Below are 10,590 nucleotides of genomic sequence, written 5' to 3' on the forward strand. Positions count from 1 at the left end.
CTTATTTTCGAATTCATATGCCATTTAGGGAGGCTGGCCATTTGGCCATGCCTGGACCTTGTTCTTATGTATTTTCAACGGTGGAGTTTCTACACACCATAGATTAAGGTGTGGAGCTCTACTGTTCCTCGAGTATTAATGCAATTACTACTGTTCTTCTATTCAATTCATGCTTATTCTTATTCTAAGATATTCATTCGCACACAAGAACATGATGATTGTGATGATTATGTGACACTTATCACCATTCTCACTTATGAACGCGTGATTGACAACCACTTCTGTTCTACATGAAAACAAGCTTGAATGCATATCTCTTGGATTTCTAAACAACGATTCACATCGACTCCCCTCTGACAATGGGGCATCTGAATTCAAGAGTAGAGTCTTCATGGTATAGGCTAGAATCCATTGGCAGCATTCTTGAGATCCGGAAAGTCTAAACTTTGTCTGTGGTATTCCGAGTAGGATCTCGGATGGGGATGACTGTGACGAGCTTCAAACTCATGACTGTAGGGCATGGTAAAGACGCAAAAGGATAGTAAATCTTATTCCTACACGATCAAGAACCAACAGCTGATTAGCCATACGATATCTGTGCATGGTATTTTTCATCCGAGATGAGCAATCCGACAGTTGATTAGCCGTACAGAAACCGTAGAGGACCATTTTCACTGAGAGGACGGGAAGTAGCCATTGACAACAGTGACACCCAACATACAGCTTGCCATAGAAAGGAGTATGAAGGATTGGATGAAGGCAATAGGAAAGCAGAGATTCAGAAGGAACAACACATCTCCATATGCTTATCTGAAATTCCCACCAATGAATTACATAAGTATCTCTATCTTTATTTTATGTTTATTTATCTTTTAAATTATTAAAACTCCAGAACCATTTGAATCCGCCTGACTGAGATTTACAAGATGACCATAGCTTGCTTCAAGCTGACAATCTCCGTGGGATCGACCCTTACTCACGTAAGGTTTATTACTTGGACGACCCAGTGCACTTGCTGGTTAGTTGTGCGAAATTGTGAAAAAGAGTTGAGATTACAATTGTGCATACAAGTTGTTGGCGCCATTGAGATCACAATTTTGTGCACCAAGTTTTTGGCGCCGTTGCCGGGGATTGTTCGAGTTTGGACAACTGACGGTTCATCTTGTTACTCAGGTTAGGTAATTTTCTTGTTGTTTTAACCATTATTTTATTTTCAAAAAAAAATTTTCAAAAATCTTTCAAAATTTTTATTCTTTTTCGTTTTTCTAAATATAGTTTTCGAAACAAATCCAAAAAAATTATAAAATCATAAAATCAAAAAAATATTTTATGTTTCTTGTTTGAGTTAGTGTCAAGTTATAAGTTTGGTGTCAATTGCATTTTTTTAAAATTTCTGCATTTTTCGAAAAATTCATGCATTGCATTTTTTCATGATCTTCAAGTTGTTCTTAATAAGTCTTCTTGTTTGATCTTCATATTTTCTTGTTTTGTATCTTTTGTTGTTTTTCATATGCATTTTTGAATTCTTAGAGTCTAAACATTAAAAAGTTCTAAGTTCCATGTCTTGCATGTTTTCTTTTCTTGAAAATTTTTCAAAAATAAGTTCTTGATGTTCATCATGATCTTCAAAGTGTTCTTGATATTCATCTTGACATTCATAGTGTTCTTGCATGCATCATTTGTTTTCATCCAAAATTTTCATGTTTTGAGTCATTTTAGTTATTTTTCTCTCTCCTCATTAAAAATTCAAAAATAAAAAAAATATCTTTTCCTTATTTTACTCATAATTTTTGAAATCTTTGGGTTGACTTAGTTAAAAAAAATTTAAATTAAGTTGTTTCTTGTTAGTCAAGTCAAGATTTCATTTTTAAAAATCTTACCTTTTCAAAACTTTTTCAAAAATAAAATCTTTTTCATTTTTCTTCTATATTTTCAAAAAAATTTTAAAATTGATTTTCAAAATCTTCTTCTTATCATTACTTCAAATTTTCAAAAACTTTATTAACAAATAATGTGATTGATTCAAAAATTTGAAGTTTGTTACTTTCTTGTTAAGAAAGGTTCAATCTTTAAATTCTAGAATCATATCTTTTAGTTTCTTGTTAGTCAAGTAATTAATTTTAATTTTCAAAATCAAGTCTTTCTAAATTTCTTTTTCAAATCTTTTTCAAAATAAGTTTCAAACATATCTTTTTCAAATCATATCTTTTTCAAAATCAATTTCAAAATCTTTTCTAACTTCTTATCTTTTCAAAATTGATTTTCAAATCTTTTTCAACTAACTAATCAACTTTTTGTTTGTTTTACTATTTCTTATCTTTTTCAAAACCACCTAACTACTTTTCTCTCTCTAATTTTCGAAAATCACCTTCCTCTTTTTCAAAATTCTTTTTAATTAACTAATTGTTTTAAATTTTAATTTTAATTTCATTTCTTCTCCTAATTTTCGGATTTTAACTAATAACTAAAATAAAAACAAAAATATTTTTCTTTTTTCTTAATTAAAATTTGAATTCTCCTCTCTCTCTCTCTCATCTCTTTCTATTTATTTATTCATTTACTAACACTTCTCTTCATCTTAAAATTCGAACCCTCTCTTTCTCTTTGTGTTCGAATTTTTCTCTTCTCCTTCTTCTATTCTTTTCTTCTTTTACTCACATAAAGGAATCTCTATACTGTGACATAGAGGATTCTTCTTCCTTTTTTTGTCCTCTTCTTTTTCATATAAGCAGGAGCAAGGACAAGGACATTCTTGTTGAACCAGATCCTGAACCTGAAAGGACTTTGAAGAAGAAGCTAAGAGAAGCTAAAGCACAACAATCCAGAGAAAACCTTACAGAGAATCTCTAAAAAGAAGACATGGCCGAACCCAATAACAATGCAAGGAAAATGCTTGTTGACTTTACTGCACCAAATTCCAACTTCCATGGAAGAAGCATCTCAATCCCTACCATTGGAGTAAATAATTTTGAGCTAAAGGCTCAATTAGTTTCTCTGATACAACAGAATTGCAAGTTTCATGGACTTCTATCAGAAGATCCTTTTCAGTTCTTAACTGAATTCTTGCATATCTGTGATACTGTTAAGACTAATAGAGTTGATCTTGAGGTCTACAAGCTTATGCTTTTTCCTTTTGTTGTATGAGACAGAGCTAGAACATGGTTGGATTCTCAACCTAGAGATAGCCTGAACTCTTGGGATAAGCTGGTCACGACTTTCTTAGCCAAGTTCTTTCCACCTCAAAAGCTTAGCAAGCTTAGAGTGGATGTTCAAACCTTCAGACAGAAAGAAGGTGACTCCCTCTATGAAGCTTGGGAGAGATACAAGCAACTGACCAAAAAGTGTCCTTCTGACATGCTTTCAGAATGGACCATCCTGGATATATTCTATGATGGTCTGTCTGAATTGTCTAAGATGTCATTGGACCATTCTGCAGGTGGATCTATTCACCTAAAGAAAACGCCTGCAGAAGCTCAGGAACTCATTGAAATGGTTGTAAATAACCAGTTCATGTACACTTCTAAAATGAATCCTATGAGTAATGGGACGCCTCAGAGGAAGAGAGTTCTTGAGATTGATGCTCTGAATGTCATATTGGCTCAGAACAAAATGTTGACTCAGTAAGTCAACTTGATTTCTCAGAGTCTGAATGGATTGCAAAATGCATCCAATAGTACTAAAGAGGCATCTTCTGAAGAAGAAGCTTATGATCCTGAGAACCCTGCAATGGCAGAGGTGAATTACATAGGTGAAGCCTATGGAAACACCTATAATCCCTCATGGAGAAATCATCCAAATTTCTCATGGAAGGATCAACAAAAGCCCCCAACAAGGCTTTAATAATGGTGGAAGACACAGGTTTAGCAATAGCAAGCCTTTTCCATCATCCTCTCAGCAATAAACAGAGAATTCTGAGCAGAACCCCTCTAGCTTAGCAAACATAGTCTCTGATCTATCTAAGGCCACTCTAAGTTTCATGAATGAAACAAGGTCCTCCATTAGAAATTTGGAGGCACAAGTGGACCAGCTGAGTAAAAGAATCACTGAAACTCCTCCTAGTACTCTCCCAAGCAATATAGAAGAGAATCCAAAAAGAGAGTGCAAGGCCATAACCTTACTTGGTGTGGACGAATGCACAGAGGAGGAGGAGGACGTAAATCCCAGTGAGGAAGACCTCATGGGACGTCCTCTGGACAAAAAGGAGTTTCTAATTGAGGAACCTAAGGAATCTGAGGCTCATCTTGAGACCATAGAGATTCCATTGAACCTCCTTTTACCATTCATGAGCTCTGATAACTATTCATCTTCTAAAGAAGATGAAGACATTGTTGAAGGGAAAGTTGCCCAGTATTTAGGAGCAATCATGAAGCTGAATGCCAAGTTATTTGGTAATGAGACTTGGGAGGATGAGCCTCCATTGCTCATTAATGAATTGAATACCTGGGTTTAACATACTTTACCTCAAAAGAAATATGATCCTGGTAAATTCTTAATTCCCTGTACCATAGGCACCATGACCTTTGAGAAGGCTCTGTGTGACCTGGGATCAGGCATAAACTTAATGCCACTCTCTGTAACGGAGAAACTATGAATCTTTGAGGTACATGCTGTCAAATTCTCATTAGAGATGGCAGACAAATCCATGAAAAAGGCTTATGGACAGGTAGAGGACGTGCTAGTAAAGGTCAAAGGCCTTTACATCCCTGCTGATTTTATAATCCTAGACACTGGAAGGATGAGGATGAATGCATCATCCTTGGAACACCCTTCCTAGCCACAGCAAAAGCTGTGATTGATGTGGACAGAGGAGAGTTGATCCTTCAATTGAATAAGGACTACCTTGTGTTTAAAACTCAAGGATCTCCCTCTGTAACCATGGAGAGAAAGTAAGAAAATCTTCTCCCAGTGCAGAGTCAAACAAAGCCCCCACAGTCAAACTCTAAGTTTGGTGTTGGGAGGCCACAACCAAACTCTAAGTTTGGTGTTGAACCCCCACATTCAAACTCTAAGTTTGGTGTTGGAAGGTTCCAACAATGCTCTGAACATCTGTGAAGCTCCATGAGAGCTCACTGTCAAGCTATTGACATTAAAGAAGCGCTTATTGGGAGGCAACCCAATTTTATTTATCTATGTTATTTTCTTTTTTTTTAGGTTGATGATCATGTGGAGTCACAAAAACAATTGCAAAAATCAAAGCAAATTCAAAAATAGCATTAAAAATAGCACACCCTGGAGGAGAAACTTACTAGCATTTAAACGCCAGTAAGGGTAGCAGAATGGGTGTTTAACGCCCAGTCTGGCACCATTCTAGGCGTTAAACGCCAGAAACAAGCATCAGACTGGCGTTAAATGCCAGAAAGAAGCAACAATCTGGCGTTAAATGCCAGAAACAAATTGCAGCCTGGCGTTTAACACTAGGAAAGGAATAAAAGTTGGCATTTAATGCCAGAAACAAGCAGCAATCTGGCGTTAAATGCCAGGATTGCACTGTAAAGGCATTTACATGCCTAATAGGAGCAGGGATGATACATCCTTGACCCCTCAGGATCTGTGGATCCCACAGGATCCCCACCTACCCTCCCACAACACTCTTCTCCAAATACCCCTCACCAATCAACTCATTCACTCTTCCCCATCACCTCTTCACCAATCACCTCCATATCTCTTCCCCAAAAACCTCACCTACCTCACTTTCAAATTCAAACATTTTTCCCTCCCAAACCCAACCCTAATGATCGAAACCTAACCCTCCCCTCACCCTTATATAAACCCCTCACTACTCCTTCATATTCATACAACACAAACACCTTTCTCCCCTCTTGGCCGAACCACCTATCACCCTCCATCTCCTCTATTTTCTTCTTCTTCCCCTTCTTTCTTTCTTTTTTTGCTCGAGTTTGAGCAAATCTTTTAAGTTTGGTGTGGAAAAAGCATTGCTTTTTGTTTTTTCATAATCATTTTTGGCACCTAAGGCTGGAGAAACCTCTAGAAAGAGGAAAGGGAAGGCAAAATCTTCCACCTCTGAGTCATGGGAGATGGAGAGATTCATCTCAAAGGTCTATCAAGACCACTTCCATGAAGTTGTGGCCAAGAAGAAGGTGATCCCTGAGGTCCCTTTCATACTCAAGAAAAATGAGTATCCGGAGATCCGACATGAAATCCGAAGAAGGGGTTGGGAAGTTCTCACCAACCCCATTCAACAAGTCGGAAGCTTAATGGTTCAAGTGTTCTTTGCTAATGCATGGATCACTAGGAACCATGATCAAAGTATGAACCCGAATCCAAAGAATTGTCTTACAATGGTTCGGGGCAAATACTTAGATTTCAGTCTGAAAAATGTAAGGTTGGCATTCCACTTGCCAATAATACAAGAAAACGCACGCCCCTACACTAGAAGGGTCAACTTTGATCAAAGGTTGGACCAAGTCCTCATGGATATATGTGTGGAAGGAGCTCAATGAAAAAGAGACTCAAGAGGCAATCAGGTTCAATTGAGAAGACCGGACCTTAAGCCTATGGCTAGAGGATGGTTGGAGTTCATCCAACGCTCCATCATTCCTATTAGCAGCCGATCTGAAGTGACTGTGGATCAAGCCATCATTATCTATAGTATCATGATTGGAGAGGAAGTGGAAGTTCATGAGATCATACCTCTAGAACTCTACAAGGTGGCTGACAAGTCATCCACCTTGGCAAGGTTAGCCTTTCCTCATCTCATTTGTCATCTCTACAATTTAGCTGGGATTGACATAGAAGGAGACATCCTCATTGAAGAGGACAAACCCATTGATGGTGTTTTTATGGAAAACGAATTTTCCAAACACATAGATCTAACCGGCAAGTGTACCGGGTCGCATCAAGTAGTAATAACTCACAAGAGTGAGGTCGATCCCACAGGGATTGATGGATCAAGCAACTTTAGTGGGTGATTAGTTTAGTCAAGCTAACATTGAAGTGAATTGTGTGAAGTTGATCAACAAAAAGTAAATTGTAGGAATGATAAAGTTGCAGAATCTAAATGGGCAGAAAACTTAAAGAGCAAGAAAGTAAAATAGCTGAAACTTAAATTGCAAGAAAAGTAAATTGCATCAAATGTAAATGGGGCTGGGGTGCTGGAAATTAAAAAGAGAGTAGTAAAGCAAAGCGTAGAACAATTGCAGGGAGATTAAATTGCTTAGAAGTAAATTGGAAGTAATAGGAATAGAAAGGTAAAAATGCAGATGAAATAAAAGCAACAGATATAAACAGCAAGGCAAAATTTCTTGAAGAAGCAACACAGAATGTAACTCAGCTCAATTGTAAAATTTAAAGAGACAGGATCTCAGGGAATCAATGAGACTAGAAAACAAGTCTAGATCTCAATTCCTTCCTTGATCAAAGTAGAAAGCAGATTGAAGAAGAAAGAAAGATGGAAGCAGTAAATGAGAACGCAGATTCAACTTTCAATTCTTATAAATTATGCAGAAGATGAACAAAGATGGATTTCAGATTAAAGATTGAAACAGAATTCCTCCAACCTCAATCCAAAATTTCAAAACAGAAATGAAAACTAAGAGAGAGAGCTCTCAAATCCTCATACTCCCTAGTGGAGCTCCTATTGATGCCTTTATATAGGCTTTACAAAATGAAAAATGAAAATGAAATTAAAACAAATTACAAAAATGAAAATCCTAATTTAATTGATCCATGTGCCTTTGAGTGATGATGTGGGCTTTGCTTGCTTTGGATTTGAGGAGAAATGGGTTTGGTTGGCCTTGATTCAATTTGGAGAGGAATTGAATTTAAATGAAATTTTGGTTGAATTTTGGCCCATGTTGCTCCAGGAGGCTGCCCTGCCCTTGTGGAAGGCAGAGCAGGGAAACCTTGTGTGGGGATCCTGCTCGTGTGTGTTGTACGCACCAAGTCCCTTGACCGTGCCAAATTGTGCGTGACATGCTTCCCTGGGCCGTGTCATGGTGCGCGCCTTGCGCCCAAGGAATGTTGCTCTGCCCTCCTTGTGGGCAGCGCAATGGTGCTTCCAAGAGGAGTTCCCAAGTTCAAGCCTCGGTGAAAGCACTCCACTCAAATTTTCTTACATTTTCTTTGGGAGAGAGCACGATATTGCCCTCCAAGAGAGCAGTCTGCTCTCCTTGAGAGCAGCATTTCCTTGGTTTCCTTGTGTCTCCCTCTTCGAGCCTTGGTGGAAGCACTTTGGTCTATTTTCACTTATTTTTGGCCCTTAAAGATTCCTTTCACTCATGCCTCAATTGTGCACCAAATATGGATTGCTATATATCATTGGAAAGCTCTGAATGTCAGCTTTCCAACGCAACCAGAAGCACATCAATTGGACATTTGTAGCTCAAGTTATAGCCCTTTGAAGTAGGCATGGTCATGCTGTGAACGCCCAGATTTTAACTTAGCGAAAATTTGCTTCTAACCTCACTTTGCATCACGATATTGCCCTGCTCTTGGCAAGGGCAGAGCAATGTGCGTGCTGGTTGCTTTCTTCTTTGATTTGGTCATGGGCCACGCTTTTAAAAGCGTGGCCTAAGGTCCAAAGTGTGCTCCAACTTCAAAGTGTGTCCCAAAGCTCTTTTTTTCTCCTTTTTAGCTTATTTTGTGCTTCTTTGCTTCTTTTTCTTCTTATTTCCTACAAGATTTATAAAATTAAAAGATCAAGAAAATATTCCAATTAAGCACAAAAGAATGCAATATTTAAGCACTAATCATCAATTTATTGTATGAAAAAGCATAGAAAAATAGGTATATGATGACTTGTCATCACACATCACTAAGAAAAGGATGGAGCAAACAAGAGAGCCCATTCATGGACCTCAACAAGAGCATGAGGAAGATCCTCATCAAGAAATCCCTGAGATACCTCAAGGGATGCAATTTCCTCCATACAACTATTGGGAACAACTCAACACCTCCTTAGAAGGCTTGAGTTACAACATGGACCAACTAAGGTTGGAGCATCAAGAGCACTCCATCATTCTCCATGAGATTAGAGAAGATCAAAGAGCTATGAGGGAGGAGCAACAAAGGCAAAGAAGAGACATAGAGGAGCTCAAGAGCACCATTGGTTCTTCAAGAGGAAGATGCCACCCACACTAAGGTAGACTCATTCCTTAATCTCCTTGTCTATTTATTTTCTGTTTTCGATTTTTGAGCTTCACGTTTGTCTATATTTGTGTCTTCATTACATGATCATTAGTGTCAAGTGTCTATGTCTTAAAGCTATGAATAATTCCATGAATCCTTCACTTCTCTTAAATGAAAAATGTGCTTAATTACAAAAGAACAAGAAGTACTTGGATTTCAAATTTTATCTTGAAATTAGTTTAATTATTTTGATGTTGTGGCAATACATTTTGTTTTCTGAATGAATGCTTAAACAGTGCATATTTTTGATAGTGAAGTTTATGAATATTAAAATTGTTGGCTCTTGAAAGAATGATGAAGAAAGAAAAATGTTATTGATAATCTGAAAAATCATGAAATTGATTCTTGAAGCAAGAAAAAGCAGTGAAGAAAAAAAGTAGTAGCAAAAAAAAAAAGAGAAAGAAAGAAAAGAAAAAACAAGCAGAAAAAACCAATAGCCCTTAAAACCAAAAGGCAAGGGTAAAAAGGATCCAAGGCTTTGAGCATTAATGGATAGGAGGGCCCAAGGAAATAAAATCCAGGCCTAAGCGGCTAAATCAAGCTGTCCCTAACCATGTGCTTGTGTCATGAAGGTCCAAGTGAAAAGCTTGAGACTGAGTGGTTAAAGTCGTGATCCAAAGCAAAAGAGCGTGCTTAAGAACTCTGGACACCTCTAACTGGGGACTTTAGCAAAGCTGAGTCACAATCTGAAAAGGTTCACCCAGTTATGTATCTGTTGCATTTATGTATCCGGTGGTAATACTAGAAAACAAAGTGCTTAGGGCCACGGCCAAGACTCATAAAGTAGCTGTGTTCAAGAATCAACATACTGAACTAGGAGAATCAATAACACTATCTAAAATTCTGAGTTCCTATAGATACCAATTATTCTGAATTTCAAAGGATAAAGTGAGATGCCAAAACTGTTCAGAAGCAAAAAGCTACTAGCCCCGCTCATCTAATTGAGACTAAGTTTCATTGATATTGTGAGATTCATTGTATATTCCCTTCTTTTTATCCTGTTTTGTTTTCACTTGCTTGGGGACAAGCAACAATTTAAGTTTGGTGTTGTGATGAGCGGATAATTTATACGCTTTTTGGCATTGTTTTCATATAGTTTTTAGTATATTTTTATTAGTTTTTAAGAAAAATTCACATTTTTGGACTTTATTATGAGTTTGTGTGTTTTTCTGTGATATTAAGTATTTTCTGGCTGAAATTGAGGGACCTGAGCAAAAATCTGATTTAGAGGCTGACAAAAGACTGCTGATGCTGTTGGATTCTGACCGCCCTACACTCGAAATGGAATTTTTGGAGCTACAGGAGTCCAAATGGAACGTTCTTAATTGCGTTGGAAAGTAGACATCCAGGGTTTTCCAGAAATATATAATAGTCCATACTTTGCTTGAGTTTAGACGACGCAAATTGGCGTTTAACGCCAGCTTTCTGCCCTATTCTGGTGTT

The 10,590-nt window shown here is 37.5% G+C and overlaps 1 non-coding gene across 1 annotated transcript; it reads right to left on the reverse strand.

The window, feature by feature from the left end:
- Positions 1–3,252: 3,252 nt before the first annotated feature.
- LOC112713616 (small nucleolar RNA R71) lies at positions 3,253–3,360 on the reverse strand. Its single transcript, XR_003158586.1, has one exon. It is a non-coding gene; the product is annotated as a small nucleolar RNA R71 (small nucleolar RNA).
- Positions 3,361–10,590: the final 7,230 nt, after the last annotated feature.

Source organism: Arachis hypogaea, chromosome 9 (assembly GCF_003086295.3).
Source record: "Arachis hypogaea cultivar Tifrunner chromosome 9, arahy.Tifrunner.gnm2.J5K5, whole genome shotgun sequence".
NCBI classification, from domain to species: domain Eukaryota; kingdom Viridiplantae; phylum Streptophyta; class Magnoliopsida; order Fabales; family Fabaceae; genus Arachis; species Arachis hypogaea.